Genomic DNA, 15,643 nt, shown 5'->3' with positions numbered 1-15,643 from the left:
GTCTCGAGCGTCTCGCATGGTGCAAAACAATAACAGCCAAGCATTGCACTTAAAATGATAATGTTGACCATTGTAAAGTCACGACGCCATGCATCACACTTCGGTTTGCACGCACCGTTGATTGCATTGCCAGTTGTCACGTTATCAACAACAGCTAGAGGGCACTGAACTCTTTGAATGCAGGTGGCTTCGAAGCGCACAGATGCGTGCAACGACCGTTCAATGTTCTTTGTCTTGATTGGGACAGAATATTTGTCCTGATGGAGCCTTTCCGGTCAAACTCTCCAGTTTGTTTACGATCATCTTTGTGAGTCTCTGTGTTATAACTTTTGAGTTCTGACCGACTGATGGCATGGCCGTTGAACTAATTTCGGTTTTGTCGAAAAAGGATGCCTATCCGGCTACCACGTATAAAGACGAGGTCTGTGCCCTTTACCCCATAACGCACCGAGATGAAAATGGTTTTCCATAGTCGGCGGGACGCCTTCTGGTTGACCTGACCTGACATGACCTCACCTACCCCAGATACATGAATGCGTTATCTTTCACCAAAACAAATATCAAATTTAAAATCAGGGCCCCGACAAACCACAACAACATCTATAAGAAGCTCTAGCATGTCCCGATTTTCCCGATTTTTAGGTCATTGACCTGACCTGGAAGATCAACCATTGACTTACATATAGGACCTTTCTAATAGTTATCATCGGCTTTCTCTCGTCACGGACAGCACGCTCGTTTTTTCTGCGAAGTTCTATATAGTTAACTTAGGGACTGAACGGCAGGAGTCAAACGGGCCCCCTCCCTCTCCATTTACGTTAGTGGTCGCCAAAACACCAAGACGGACGAAAGTTAATGAAAAGTGGCGATGCAGCAATTCGATAAGCAGACACATAGACCACGCAGACATCATAAATGCAGTTAGGTATGCTTTCATGCTAGCTTCCGCCATATATTACAGCTATAAAATAAGATCACAGGTTGTGCATATCGTATAATGCAACTACGTAGAATACGCCCCGGTTCTGATTGCAATTAGGTCAGCAACTAGCTAATGAATACTGTATGGGGTAGCAGGCTAAAGCAAAAAAATTGCTCAAAGTGACGTCCATGGTAGCCCAATGGTAAAGAGCGATACTTCGCCCCGGACAATACATAAATGGCAATGTTCGTTTTATTACACTGTAGGGGGGCCTCTCTCCTCAGTCGTCCCGGGCTCTGTTGGGGTTCGTGTCCTAGTGCGGGTCGGCTCTGTGCGGACTTTGATCTCTGCCGTCCGCCCTCGGTGAGGAGTGCATTTAGCGAGGCCATTTGAGGCAAGTCAGTCTTTGGCGAACACACAGGCACTGCATCATTGGGTTTCACCACAACAGAGGGGGAGCAGTTAAGCGTTTGTTCTGGATCCCTCGGGCATGGTCCATCCCTGAGGATAATAAAAGGGTGCTAGGTGGTCGAACTGATTAACCTAAGCGCAATTGCTCCCGCAGACACTCATCCAGTCTCACACACTTTCACTCATCTGACTCAAACTTGTCCGTATTGCCGAACTGCGACGTCTCGCTTCCCACCCCCTTTTCCTATCCCTGCAGTCGATCCCACGTCCCAAATTACCTCGGCTCTGGAGTACCCTTGGAACCTTTGAACTTCCACTCTGCCTATCGGAGTTAATCGAAACACATCAATTAATTCTACACGTTCCGCCTAATGGGCCCTTTCTACTCATCGATGGTCTACATTTGGGATCACAAAGCACGTCTTACTACGTATTATCTCGCGTCTTACTGCATCTCCCGACGACTTACGGCGTATAACTCGCGTCTTACAGCGTCCTTGCCCTATAACGACTAAGTGACGACTTACAGCGTATAATTCGCGTCTTACGGTATCGTCCCCCGATAACCGGCGTATAATCGCGAATTACGGTATCTCTATCCGATCACCTGCGGTTATTCGCGTCTTACCGCGTCCTTGCCCTATGATGACGACGTGACGACTTACAGCGTATATTTCGCGCCTTATTACGGCTGGCACCGCTTTATTGCGTATTCGCGACTTACGGCGCGTACCGTCCTGGAACCGGGACTAGCGTCTTACGGCGTAACTTTCCGAGGCACCTCGTATTAAACTGCCGTCGCAGCCTACCTAAATAAACAAATGCACAATGTCCCCCAAATTACCCGACTCACCGCGATGTGGATCCGTTCATCGACTAACTGCGGTCACTGGGTTACCATTGTATCGCATATAACGTTCTCTGCCGCTCTGCCGATGGCATCCACCCTGCCAGTGATGGATACGTCCGAGCTTGACGCAGGCCCTTCCTATATTTAAATTTTACCCGAACTCTACTGGAGTTATTCCCGAACCTATCGAGGTGTAAGTACCAGTGAGGGACCTATGTTCGCGACTTACGGTGTCTCCCCGATCACCTGCGTATCGCGTCTTACGGTGTCTCCCCGACCACCAGCGTATCGCGTCTTACGGCGTCTCCCCGACCGCCAGCGTATATCGCGCCTTACGGTGTCTCCCCGACCACCAGCGTATCGCGTCTTACGGTGTCTCCCCGACAACCAGCGTATATCGCGTCTTACAGTGCCGCCCTCCGGTCACAAGCGTATGTTCGCGCTTTACTGCGTGCTCCTAGGTGTCTAAGTGTCCCGTTTCCGTTTGCTCCCATGTAACTAGACTTGGACGTTTTTCAGGTCCCTTCTCCCCAATGATGCGTCCTTACCGGCAGAACTTAACGCGCAGGGGCGTGGTCGCATGCTCCTTCCTCTCTTCCGCCCGGGCTAAACACGTCCTATTATGTCGTACGTTCCATTCCTGTCAGGGGTCTCGTTTCTAATCCTAGGTTCCTGGTTATATGTGCGAGAATATCATGCCGACGCGGTGGGCGAATCGTGAATCCTCCAGCCTCCGAAACTTGTCTCCCGTTCCCGCCTGAGTGACTGTACGTACGTGTAGCTGCGTGTTCATCGTAAGGGTAAGAGAAAGAGAGAGAGAGAGAGAGAGAGAGAGAGAGAGAGAGAGAGAGAGAGAGAGAGAGAGAGACAGATAGAGAAAAGAGAGAGAAAAGGGAGAAAGAGAGAGGAAGCGAGAGATAACGAAGGAGGAAGAGAGAGAGAGATAACGAAGGGGAGAGAGAGAGAGAGGGAGAGAGAGAGAGAGAAAGAGAGAGAGAGAGAGAGAGAGAGAGAGGGAGAGTGTAGAGGATCAAATCAGAACACTATTGGCAGCGGAGGAAAAATCAGCGTCAGCGGTGCTTTACCGTGCACGGCCCCTCCTGGTGAACGTCACGAGTAAAGGCCCTTTGTTACGAATGGAACGGCCTCCAGCCCGATAGATATCTATTATGTTGTTCACTACGAAACCATTTCCGTCACACTACGAAACCATAATTATCATGTCGATACCGAATGAAATGCCTAATCACGAAATTACCGAAGCCACACAAAACAAGGATCACCAACCTTATGCCGAAATTGCTGCTAATTGACTTTAATGAGTTGCAATTACATCCCCAATATTCATCGTAGCAAAATCCTAACGATCGAGGGAACGCTGATTCAAAAGATAGAACCGTAGCGGGGCTTATAAAGTCCCTCCGCTAAAGGCTTTGGCCTGGAAAATAGTGATAATTGCAAGCGTTTGCACTTAACAATTGATAAGCACCTTTGCCTACTACGTTGATTTCAATTTCACTGGACTTCACTTTTACGGCAACTCCGGTACGCAAAGTTTAACAATAAACCTGAATACAAGAAAACTGGGTTTATTCAATCAATAGCACATTATCGAGTTTGCATATTTTTCCCAATTTACGTCTCGTTTTCATATCGACGATTTCCCCAAAAAAAAATCTTAATTAATGACGCTCTAGCAATGTTACATAGCTGGTAGGTCTCGCCAGGAGATTAGCCCGCAAAACGATTCACGGCCGAGAACTGTCGAATGCCTTAAGGTGCCGGGTGATAAATCATGAAAAAACTATCCTTGTTTACTGTGAAACTCAAATTTATGCACGGAGGTTTCACGAAACCCAAATATAAAATGATGGCCAGTCTTTCCCTTAGACTCGAGCTAATTCTCGTAATTGCAAACTCTAAGTGTTAGCGAAAACGGCTTCTGTTTCATTGACTTTCCATCATCACGTTACCCTGAGGCCATCGGTCATCTACACAAGCCGGGTTGACGGTGATCAGTTCTAAACAAGTGTTCTATTACTGAGATCCTTGTGGCCAAGAGCGGTCTAATTAGTTGTTGATCGGGTCGTGCTCAATTGAAGATATCACCAATTATTAGCTATGCAAAACCTGTCCGTATCTTAAATGTCCTAGATGGGAATTTATTGCCGGCTGCGAAATCAAGACTTAAATTCAGCATCCCCTTGTCTAAATGATTCTCTAAATGATACCTTCTGCCTATCATGGAGCGAAACCGGGAATAGAAGACTCTGTAAGTTATGTTACTTGACTATTAACACTGTCGGCTTGTCTTAACGTCGATCAGGCATCTCACATACATATTCTCTACCTGTCAGTGTCTGAGCGTAATCGTGGTCGGCTCGGCCCCCTTGAAAGTGTCGTGTCTGTCCTGCAGACGGCACTACGGTCGCGTGTCACGCCGGTAACCGAGGAGGGCTCGGCTTATCGTTTCTGATTCACTCCCTAGATGGCATAAGCGTTCACTCGCATGACAGGGCGGCGGGCCGCCCAAGCGTCCCTCCCCCGGCCGGGTTAATTGCGCCGCTCGGCCCCACCGGCCGGGCTACCGGGCGGAGTCCCCGCCCCCTATTTGAGTCATCGACCCGTACGGACCAGGCGGAGCGGCAAGCATTCCTTGTGCTGAGATTATTATGGGCTGGAAAATGTGGACGGATGATAACCCGGTCAGTGCTGACCAGGCGACAATCGAACAGCTCCCGTGCGAGCGCTGCGTTGTCTAAGGCAGGATAATAACCCGGTCCGTTCTGACCGGACGACAATCAAACAGCTCCCGTTCGGGCGCTGCATTGTCTTAAGGCAGGATAATATCCCGGTCCGTTCTGACCGGGCGACAATCAAACAGCTCCCGTTCGAGCGCTGCAGTGTCTTAAGGCAGGATAATAACCCGGTCCGTTCTGACCGGACGACAATCAAACAGCTCCCGTTCGAGCGCTGCATTGTCTTAAGGCAGGATCATAACCCGGTCCGTTCTGACCGGACGACAACAAACAGCTCCCGTTCGAGCGCTGCAGTGTCTTAAGGCAGGATAATAACCCGGTCCGTTCTGACCGGGCGACAATCGAACAGCTCCCGTTCGAGCGCTGCAGTGTCTTAAGGCAGGATAATAACCCGGTCCGTTCTGACCGGGCGACAATCAAACAGCTCCCGTTCGAGCGCTGCATTGTCTTAAGGCAGGATCATAACCCGGTCCGTTCTGACCGGACGACAATCAAACAGCTCCCGTTCGAGCGCTGCAGTGTCTTAAGGCAGGATCATAACCCGGTCCGTTCTGACCGGACGACAACAAACAGCTCCCGTTCGAGCGCTGCAGTGTCTTAAGGCAGGATAATAACCCGGTCCGTTCTGACCGGGCGACAATCAAACAGCTCCCGTTCGAGCGCTGCAGTGTCTTAAGGCAGGATCATAACCCGGTCCGTTCTGACCGGGCGACAATCAAACAGCTCCCGTTCGAGCGCTGCAGTGTCTTAAGGCAGGATAATAACCCGGTCCGTTCTGACCGGGCGACAGTCAAACAGCTCCCGTTCGAGCGCTGCAGTGTCTTAAGGCAGGATCATAACCCGGTCCGTTCTGACCGGGCGACAATCGAACAGCTCCCGTTCGAGCGCTGCATTGTCTTAGGGCAGGATCATAACCCGGTCCGTTCTGACCGGACGACAATCAAACAGCTCCCGTTCGAGCGCTGCAATGTCTTAAGGCAGGATATTAACTCGGCCGCGAGTTGGCCAGACGACGAGGATGTGGAATCAGTTCAGGTGCTTCCGGGTCAGCCTGGTCACTCCCGCGCTCTCCGAGATTAGTGTAGCTGGGCCCGTCCCTTAAGCGGTACCTCTCCCCCCGAATAAAACTGCGCCAATCACTGACGGCCGTGCCGGCTGACTCCGCCCATGAAAGTGGACCCTACCTATCCTTGTACATTCGGAAGAGAACGCGAACAGACATAGATTTTAATGTACTTACGATAACTTAAAAAAAAAAACACGCTAAATCGAGGTAACTGTGACTCATCATTATCAAGTTTAGAAGTAACACCGAGGCAAATATCTATTTCACTCTCATTATTACGAGTTAGAGCTTTAACGACGGTCACTAGTGCAACAACGACTCGGCGTGATACTGCGTGCGTTTTCCCAGTGTTTGTGTTCCGCGAAGAAACGGCATGCTCACGGGTGAGAGCAGTGTGAAGGGTGATGTTTCGCTTGGTTTTTCAAGTATCGACGGCCAAAACGCTCTCGCTGGGTCTGCTCGTTCACCATTCCCTCCCTAATATCCCCAACAGATATGAGTACTTTTCCAAGATATATTCAATCAAACAAGAAGATATGAAACTCGCAATACAAAAGCAAATGATTCAAAAAAAAGGAACGGAAAAAAAAACTAAATCGACCGGTAACCTAACAAGTTATTCACACAGTTTTGGGGCGGAGCGAGCCCCCAAGCGGCTACAAAATCTTTCCTGCACTCAAACTCATTGACCCCTTGTATCGGATGAAACTGCTTAGGCTTAAAATCTACCCCTCCCCACTAACTGAAAAAAACGGAGTAGGCACCCTTTAGATGCCTGATGCATAATTGATGCCCCCCCCCAAAAAAGGATAATCCTGAAGCGCAATTCAATGCCCACATATCCTGCCGGGCCTGAGAAGCCGGGCGGGCTCACCTCGCCCGCGGAAAAAAAAAACATTTGACCCAACGTATTTACAATCTTGGATCGACGTATTTCATCGAGCCTCGCCGTTATCGCGCCGCAGTATGATCTATACCGGGTGGGCGATGTAGACTTACTAAACGAACCCCCTCCCCCGACCGGTGAATGTCTACAAAGGGTTGGACCATACCCGGGGTGGCACCCGCACAAACGGAAAGACCAACAAGTATCATAATTGTAACCGGCGGCTAGGGGTGAATATGAATTATGAGGCGTGGTTACATGGTGAAGGGGGCCAGGATGCGTTCTGATGTGTCCGCTTCAGACTCACTTGCAACCGATAGTCGCCGAAGAGGCTGCTGCGAAGTGTAGCGCTGACTGGATCTCGGCTGCGTGGTGACGCCCGGAGGAGCACTGTTTGCGAGTGACGTCCGGAGGAGCAGTGAGTGGGAGCGCCGTCTCTCCTCCCCTTTTTATGCTTTCCGTCCTTTCTCTCGATCTTTCGCCTTTCACCGACGCCATTTTGCTGGTTTCTCGCGATTTCGAGGGGCCTTGTGCTCAGATGTTCTGTTCTTTGTGAATTTCCTTCGCTTGATTCTGACCTTAGTTATACAAATTTCTTGTTCCATTCCACGAAAGTTGCAATTGCAAATCCTTTTCTGGAGGCGTTTGCTTGGTTTTGTAGGCGGATGACCTGACAGTATTGCTGTAGCTGTGGTCTTTCCCTTCTTTATCGGGTTTTTCTTGTGCTGTAATCCGTTAATTTTACTTCAGCTCGGGTTGATTTTAAATTTGTCTTCACTTCTCATCTTTGCTTGTTTTGGGCTTCTCTTCAGAAACCGCTCCAGATTCTTGATGAAAAAATTGCTGTTCTTTCGTGTCTCGGCATGGCGACATCCAATATTTGCCTCATCTTCAATTTGACGCATAGTCGAGCTCCCTTGATGTTCATCTCTCACAGATGTTTTTTTTTTATCCTCGCTGGTTTAAACGGAAAACTGTTAGCGTGGCTATTCGTTCCAGCTTCGGAAGTAGATGATTTCGAGAAGTCCGGAATACGGCCACTCGCTGGGTTTCACGTTCATCTTCTGGTAACTTGATTCATTCGGTAAACAGCAGGTCCTTTCCAATTTACAAGTGACATGTTGCAGCTCTGGGGTTGGGCGATTTTCTGCCGCGCAACGATTTCATCTCCAGTTCTTGATCCATTCCGTGAAAAGCCGGCCCTTCTGAATTTGTTTCAGCTGTGTGAAAAGATATGTTCCACGTTTATCTTCTGGTGACCTGACCCGCTCTTTAAATTCGGCGGATCCTTCCAATGTGCAATTAACCGGTTCCCTTGTTGCGGGTTGAGTGAATTTCTGCAGCGTCTTGGTTTCATTTCCGGTTAACTTTTCTTCAGATTTGGTGAGCTTTTGTGAGGACTCAACTTTTTGCGAATTCCTTCTCTGTTGATTTAGCTGTTTTGAGCTACACGGGCGATTTCTCTTCTTTTAGTGGTTCTTGATTGTGAATTCGCTATTTTGCATGTAATTTTCTAAGCCGCTCATCAACTCAGAGACAATTTGGTTCCGTTCATACTACCACTCTTCCGCTGATGTTTTGCGTATTTTCTGTGTACTGCCGAGCCGGTATCATGAAACATCTTTTTTTTTCAGTCTGTTTGCCGGCGGTCGTGCAACCGGGTCAACTGTACATTCATTTGTTTTTCCTTGCCGGTTGTCTTTCTTCCGTTGAGTTTATAAGCATCCTGAACCAGAGAATAGTATACCGTTCTCATTTAGCTTCGGAGCTTTGGTTTGCAGCACCGACAATTTCCCTGCATTGCTTTATGTCTTGCAATGATCCCTGTCTCCTCCTGATGGCTTTTCTATGCAAGGGTTGGATTTGATTGTGGGTTGTCGGGTATCTACGGATTCGCCTTCGAATGGTGGTTTCAGTCGTGCAATTGTCGTTGTTGATTTGGCCCGCTGATTGCTGTTGCAATGTGTTTGCTGCTCACTCTTCCCTTGTTTTCCCGTTTGGCATGCCCCTGCCTCCTTAATTACTGAAGCCGGAGGTGGGCCGCGCCATTTGTTGGCGTCCTCTTTCAAGTACGTGACTTCGGGAAGGTTTGGCCGATCCGCCTCTGCTACCGAGAGCATCCTGAATGGCTGTTACTCCGGTTATGGATACTCGTTTCAGTCGTTACTGACGCCTCGGTCGCCTCTAATCTCCCGGCTGCGTTGTTGCGCGGCTCCATTTGCTGCGCCATTTTGGCACGGAATGCCTCGCTGTTTTCGCGCGTAGCGTGGGAGAGGGAAAGGAAGGTCGGGACAGGAACACCTGCTGCTGAGGAATGTGCGCCAGTGAACTCAGCCTGCGTTCAAAATTTTCATGCATAGTCTGGTGAAAAAAAATGTAATCTCATTACATTTTCAGGCTGACTTTTCCAAGATCGCGACCCCGCGATCGAGGCTGATTACTTTGATTGAACGAGTGCCATCCCGTGGGCCCCCCTTTGGTAGCCATTTTACATGTTGGTCAACGCGCGAGCATGCACAATCCTATTCTAAACATGACAACACCTAACCTTCATACACCCTTACCCAGCACCCTTACCCAGCGGCTGTCAGTTTCTCCTGCTGCCTGGTCCGTCGCTCCGGCTCCCTGTCGTCGGGGGGCGTCCGCGAAGACCCGCGGTATTCCGCGGCGTGGGCGTCGCCGAACGTCTGCTCCCTCGCCTTGCCCCTTGTCTCGTCCTCCGGGTGGTGGCGCTGATAGATGACCGGTTTCGGTCCTGTCGTTCATCTGCTCACAGAAGGCATGCGAGTGTGTCGCATTTCTTCTTAAGATCTTGCAGTTCCCTCTCCTGGTCTTTCAGTTCCCCCATCTTCCGCTGCATTTCTCGAACCGTTATCTCCAGTCGGGAGATGCGGCTCTGGAGTGCGATGACGGAGGGGTCTGGTTTGTCCGGAGTGCGGGTGGCGGGTACCGGGTCCGAGGTGGTGAGCGAGGATGTGCGGGCGTAACTGGACCTTCGTTCTTGGCGCCTTCGTCGGCAGGCTAGGATGGTGAGGCCTATGGCTCCCAGGGTGGCAATGGCTCCCAGGATTAGGGCGGTGTGGTCGACGACGACTTCCACCCAGGTGGTCGACTCTTCCTTTGTTCCCCAGTCCTTCATTTTTTGCTGTAGCTCGGACAACGTCGGGCTTCTTTCCACGGTTGAAGTTTGTTTGATGATTTCCTGTAGGCTTGTCTTGTTCATTGTTTCTAGTGCTGGTAGTTCAGTATTGAAAGCCGTGAGGTTGAGCGAGATTTTGAATTGAATAACTTCATTCAGCGGGATTGTGTCAGGTCGACTGCCCTTCTGGTAGTAGTGGGCTGGTACTATGTAGCGATCCCCCATGGCCGCGCACCCTGCGGGCAAGGAGAACACGCCGGTGCCGTGGAGTCGGAACCCTTTTGGTGGTTGGGCTGTCCCCGTGCACTGGAGGGAGAATGTTTCCTCCGTGGGTAGCACGTACAGCCACTTGTGGTCGTCGATGGAGTAGATGGAGGGTTTTGGCTGCTGCACCACCCTCTCGCAAGCCGTGCTGGCTTTGTCCTGGTCGTCGCGGAAGGCGTGGTACAGACAGCCTTCTCGCGTCTCTTGGATGAGCGGTGTCAATTTTTTGCATATCGTTCGTATTCCATGTTGTTGACATTGCTGTAGATCTTCGCCCTTTAGTTCTATGTGCAGTCTCTGATCTCTGGATATGGCAAAGAAGTCGGCAGGCAGGTTTGTAGTTACAGCCAGGGATGAGTTCTGAAGATGCGTGGGTATTGGCGTCACTTGATAGAGGTCGAACTGACTGTACTGTCGGTGTCGAAGAGGAATTTGTATGTGCACTTCCAGACCGTCGGCAAGCGGGACTGCCGCGATTCCTAGGAGTTTGTAGATGTCTGCCGGGGTATCTGAAACCGGGGTGGCGGGAGTCCAGTTCTCCGGCAGTTTTCTGGTAATGGAGGTGATGAGTGTTTTTAGAGTAGTCGGGGACATGATGGCCGGCGTCACGTGACCTTGTTGTGCATGAGTCATCGCCTGGGTGAGTCGCCGGACTTCATGATGGAGCGTCATCACGGCTGCTCCGGCGGTACGGATGGCGGCTGCGATTATGTTGTTCAGGTCCAGCTCCCTGCGGATGTTTCTCATGGTCAGGTGGTCGGCTTGTCGTGTGGTCGTAAGAGTGACTTCCAGTTCTGCCGCCTTCTTTGCCAGAATGAGGATATGTCGCCGATTAGCTTCTTCTTTCTTGGTGAGCGATCCGATTAGTGTGGTCTGCAATTCTTCGATGTGATGGATTTTCCCAATTTCCGCTTCTACTCCCTTTAATTCTTTATGTAACCTTTTTACGTCTCCGTCAGTGGCCGTCCCAAAGAGCCATTTGAGTCCCTCTCCGAAGGCGTTGATTAGCCCCCGGGTCCGTCGACTCAGACGAAGCTCTGCCTGCAGATCGGTTAACTCTGTTTCAGTCGTGCGTACTTCGGCCTCCATCCATGTTTTTTCATGTTTCCACATCCGGATCATTTCATCTATGAACTCCTTCGTCCGTCTTTCTTCTGAGTCCCCGCTAGAATTTGTGGTCTGCTGGAGTCGTTCCAGTGCGTCCTCAATTTCTTGAAAGTTTGTCCGAATAGCGTCAATTTGTGCTTGAACGTCTTGCTGTTTGAAACGCCGCACCGCAGTCCAGGCTCCGGTTGCCAGGGTCAGTGAGCCCTGGGGTCTGAACAGGATGCCGTTTCGGAGTCCGGGTGTTATTTCGGCGTCTTCTGCTCCAGCTGATCCCAGCCACGAGCCCATCAGTACTAGTAGAAGAAGTGCTGCCGGTGCCACGTCTGGTTCTGCCATTCCGTCTGAAACAGCGGAGAGCTTGTGTCGGTTTAATTTGATCCTTTCTTTTGGGCTAAGCGTTCGGAGCGTCTGCGAATGGGAACGTCTAGCAGTGGCGTTTGGCGGGCCTCAGTTTTGCGCGGTCTACCCCGCCGTCGTTCAGGGGGTTTATCATGGTCGTTGGAGTGGGCCGAGTCGGACTCTGCTGCAGGTGGGATTGGCCTCTGGCTGGTCTCTCCCGACCCTGCACTAGGAAGTTCGGGTCCAGTGGCTATCGGCGACCTCCCGGTCTGTTCGCGGGGTGTATCCTCTTCTGGCATTCTCTCCGCCGCTCCAGTTTGCGCCGCATCCGAGCGTCCAGCTTTGGAGGGGAGTTCAGTAGCCCGTTGGTTTCCTGGCGATGTTGATGGGGTTAGCCATTGGTCTTCCTCCTCTTCGAGCCGATTCTCCTCCTGGTCGGTTGCGGTTTCATCAAGTGGTGGTGGTGTGCTGACTCTCCTGGCTGGTTCCGATCCTGCTGGCGCCGCCTCTCTCTGCTGGGTGGTCCGCGAAGAAGCCGGCCAGGTAATGGCGGGTAGCGGCTCGCTCGTCTCGGTTGAGTGGTGAAGGATTGGCTCGGATTCCTGCGGGGGCACTACCGGTCTCCTGGTGACTGAGGATCCGGGCGATGGAGTTGGTGCCTCGGAGTTGTCGTCCGTTTCGCTAGAGGCTTCAGAAAACCTCCTTTGGGCCTGCGCTTGTGCTCGATATTTCCTTTTTTCGTTTTGTAGCCATGTTTCCAGGTGGTCCTGAGGTGTATGCGCCTGTTCGGTGGTGGGGTTCTTCAAGAACGCCGGTAGCGGGTCATTTGGCCACACAAACTCGGCTCGCTGTTCCTTTAGACGATTTACGTGTACCCTCAGAAGTCTCCATCGGTGGTTCGGGTGTTCGACCATGTAGTTGAGTGGTCCCACCTTTTCGACGACGCGGTAGCCAGGTCTCCATGGAGCGTGCAGCTTCTTGGTTTGTCCCTCTCCTACTCTTTCGTCTAGGAGAAGGACCTCATCGCCCACTTCAAAGTGTCTGTCCTTGCTGTTTCTGTCATGGTTCTTCTTTTGTTGGTCGTGGGCCCTTTCGAGGTGCTCTTGCACCATCTTGAATGCTGTGTGTAGTTTGATGACAGTCGCTGATCTTGTGGCTTGTACCTCGGCGTGGGGGTCCGGGTAGTCCTCTCGCAGAGGGCTGAGCCACACATTGAGGGGTTCACGACACGGCCGCCCGAACATGAGAAAAAATGGGGTTTCGTTGGTGCTGGCTTGCGTCGCTGCCCGATAGGCGTGCATGACGAAAGGGAGGTAGGTGTCCCAGTCGCGCTGGTGTGCGGCCACAAACCCCCGCAGCATCGACGCCAGCGTGCGATTGAATCGTTCGCACAGGCCGTCAAACTGCGGGTGGTACGGAGTGGTGAACAGGTGGGCTGTGCGGAGCAGCCGGCACATTTCCTCGATGAGTTTCGATCGAAAGTTCGGTCCGTTGTCGGTGATAAGTCTCGAAGGCAGTCCGTACTCTAAGAATTTTTCCATGAGGGCGTTGGCGGTGGTCTGAGCGGTTTGATCTTTGGTGGCGATCGCCAGGACGAAGCGCGTCAGGTAATCCGTCACTACGATGATGTACTTTTTCCCCGATCTCGTTTGAGGAAGCGGTCCCATGACGTCCACGGCTACTGTGTGCCAGGCACCCAGTGGCTTTGGCATGTCTCCTAGCGGAGCCTTCACCAGCCGGCCTCGATCTTTGAGCTGACAGGTGGGACAGCGTTTGATGAATTCTGAGCAGATCGTGTACATCTTTTTGAAAAAGAAGCTGCGTCGAAGATTGCCCAATGTTTTTCCTGTCTTCAGGTGGCCTGCGTGCGCGTCCTGCACTGCGGCTTTCACTAAGCACTGAGGGAGAACGATCTGTCTGAGGTCCTCCCCTGCTCGCTCAGTGTTCACTCTTTCCAGAATGTCATCATCGCTGACCTTAAACTGGTGTCTCCTTGCCCACGTAGGCATTTCGAGTCCTTGCTCCAGCGCTCGCCTCAGTTCCTTGCAGTCCGGGTCCCTTTTCTGTAAATCGGCCAGCTGCCTCCGCCCATCTCCTGGGGAAACGGCTTTGTGGCTCCCTCCCTGGAGTTGAGGGGGCTGTTCCGAGCTGGCTTCGATGGTTGACACGTGAGTTTGATCTCTGTCGGGGTCCTTTTTGTTGCTGACCTCCTCTCGACGGGCTTCCGGCTGGCTGTCATCCTCGTATATGCGCGACAAGAAGTCCGCGTTCCGGTGCTGGTTTCCGGGCTTGTGAGTGATGTTGATGTCAAATTCTTGCAGGGCCATTCGCCATCTCTGAAGTCTCGGGTTCGGATTGCGTAGGTCTTGCAGCCACTTTAGAGCCCAGTGGTCGGTGACCACTTCTACCCGGCGGCCCAGGATGAAGTCCCTAAAGTGCTGCACTGCCCATACGAGGGCCACGCACTCCAGTTCGCACGCCGAGTAGTTCTCCTCCAGCTTGGTTGTTCGTCTCGAGGCATACGCGATGACCCTCTCCTTTGCTTCTCCGTCGAACTGCTGGCCCAGAATCGCCCCCAGTCCTGTGGAGCTTCCGTCCGTCATCAAGATGAAGGGCTTGGTGAAATCTGGTAGGGTCAACACCGGTTCTTGAGTGAGCGCCGTTTTGAGGTCTTCGAAGGCCTCCTCCTCTTTCTGACCCCAGTGGAACGTTGCACGCTTTTTGGTGAGCTCAGTGAGAGGTTGCGCTCTTCTGCTGAAGTCTGGCAGAAAGGTCCGATAGTACGACGCCATCCCGAGGAAGGACCGCACTTGCTTGACGGTGTTGGGTGCCGGCAGGTCACGGATTTTGGTGATGTTGTCGGGGTCCGGCCTTATCTCCCCTGGAGATATGATGTGGCCCAGGTACTTCACCTCCTCTTTGGCCAGCACGCATTTGGAGGGTTTCAGTTTGATCCCTGCGTCCTTCAGTCTTGTAAAGATGAGTTTGAGATGTTCCAGGTGCTCCTCAAAGGTTTTCGAATAACAGATGATGTCATCGATGAAACAATGGGCAAACTTTCCAGTGTATCCGGAGAGGATGTGCGACATGAGACGCTGGTAGGTCGAAGGACTCGTTTTTAATCCAAAGGGCATGCGAATGTAATGGTACAAGCCCAGGAAACACCTGAATGCTGTCTTGTGACGGTCTTCTTCAGCGATGGTTACCTGCCAGTAGCCTTGTTGGCAGTCAAGGCAGCTGAAAATCTTCGCTTCCCCGAGGGTGTTGAAGATTTCGCTGCGCGTGAGTGGCATGGGGTAGTTATCTGCCTTCGTGATCTTGTTTAGGCCCCGGTAGTCCACACAGAATCGTGTCTCTCCAGATTTCTTCGGTACAAAGACCACTCCGGCCGCGTAGGGTGACACAGACGGCTCAATAACTCCCTTTTCCAGCATCTCACGCACCTCTTTTTCTATGATGTCCCGATCGACTTGAGCCACCTTGTAGGCTGGTCTCCGCACAGGCTCGTCGCTGGTGAGTTCAATCCGATGTTGGAGGAGGTCGCAGTTTCCCAGCTCCCCGTTCCAGGCGAAGCACTCGGAGTATTCCTCCACCAGTTCCAACAGCTGACTCTTCTCCTCCGGAGAAGCCGCTCCGATGTTGATTGGGTAACTGGTTGGCGGAGCCTCGCTGGTGCTGTTTGCATCTTGGTCGGTGGTGTCCGTTCCTGAAACCGGCGCTCCTTCTTGTTGGTAGATCTGGTTTACCTTTCTGTCCTTCTGTTCCGCTGTTCCCTGTTCTGGCCGTCGGTCTGGACTGCCTTCGGGCGGTGGTTGGTTGGGGTCGGTCACCGAGGTCGGCGCTTCTTCGTTGGCGTCGATCCGGTCCTCCTCGTCTTCCCTCCGTTCTGGTGTTTCTGTT

This window comes from Amphibalanus amphitrite, unplaced genomic scaffold, assembly GCF_019059575.1.
Source record: "Amphibalanus amphitrite isolate SeventyFive unplaced genomic scaffold, NRLGWU_Aamphi_draft 002439F_arrow, whole genome shotgun sequence".
NCBI classification, from domain to species: domain Eukaryota; kingdom Metazoa; phylum Arthropoda; class Thecostraca; order Balanomorpha; family Balanidae; genus Amphibalanus; species Amphibalanus amphitrite.
This window is presented reverse-complemented; position numbering follows the sequence as displayed.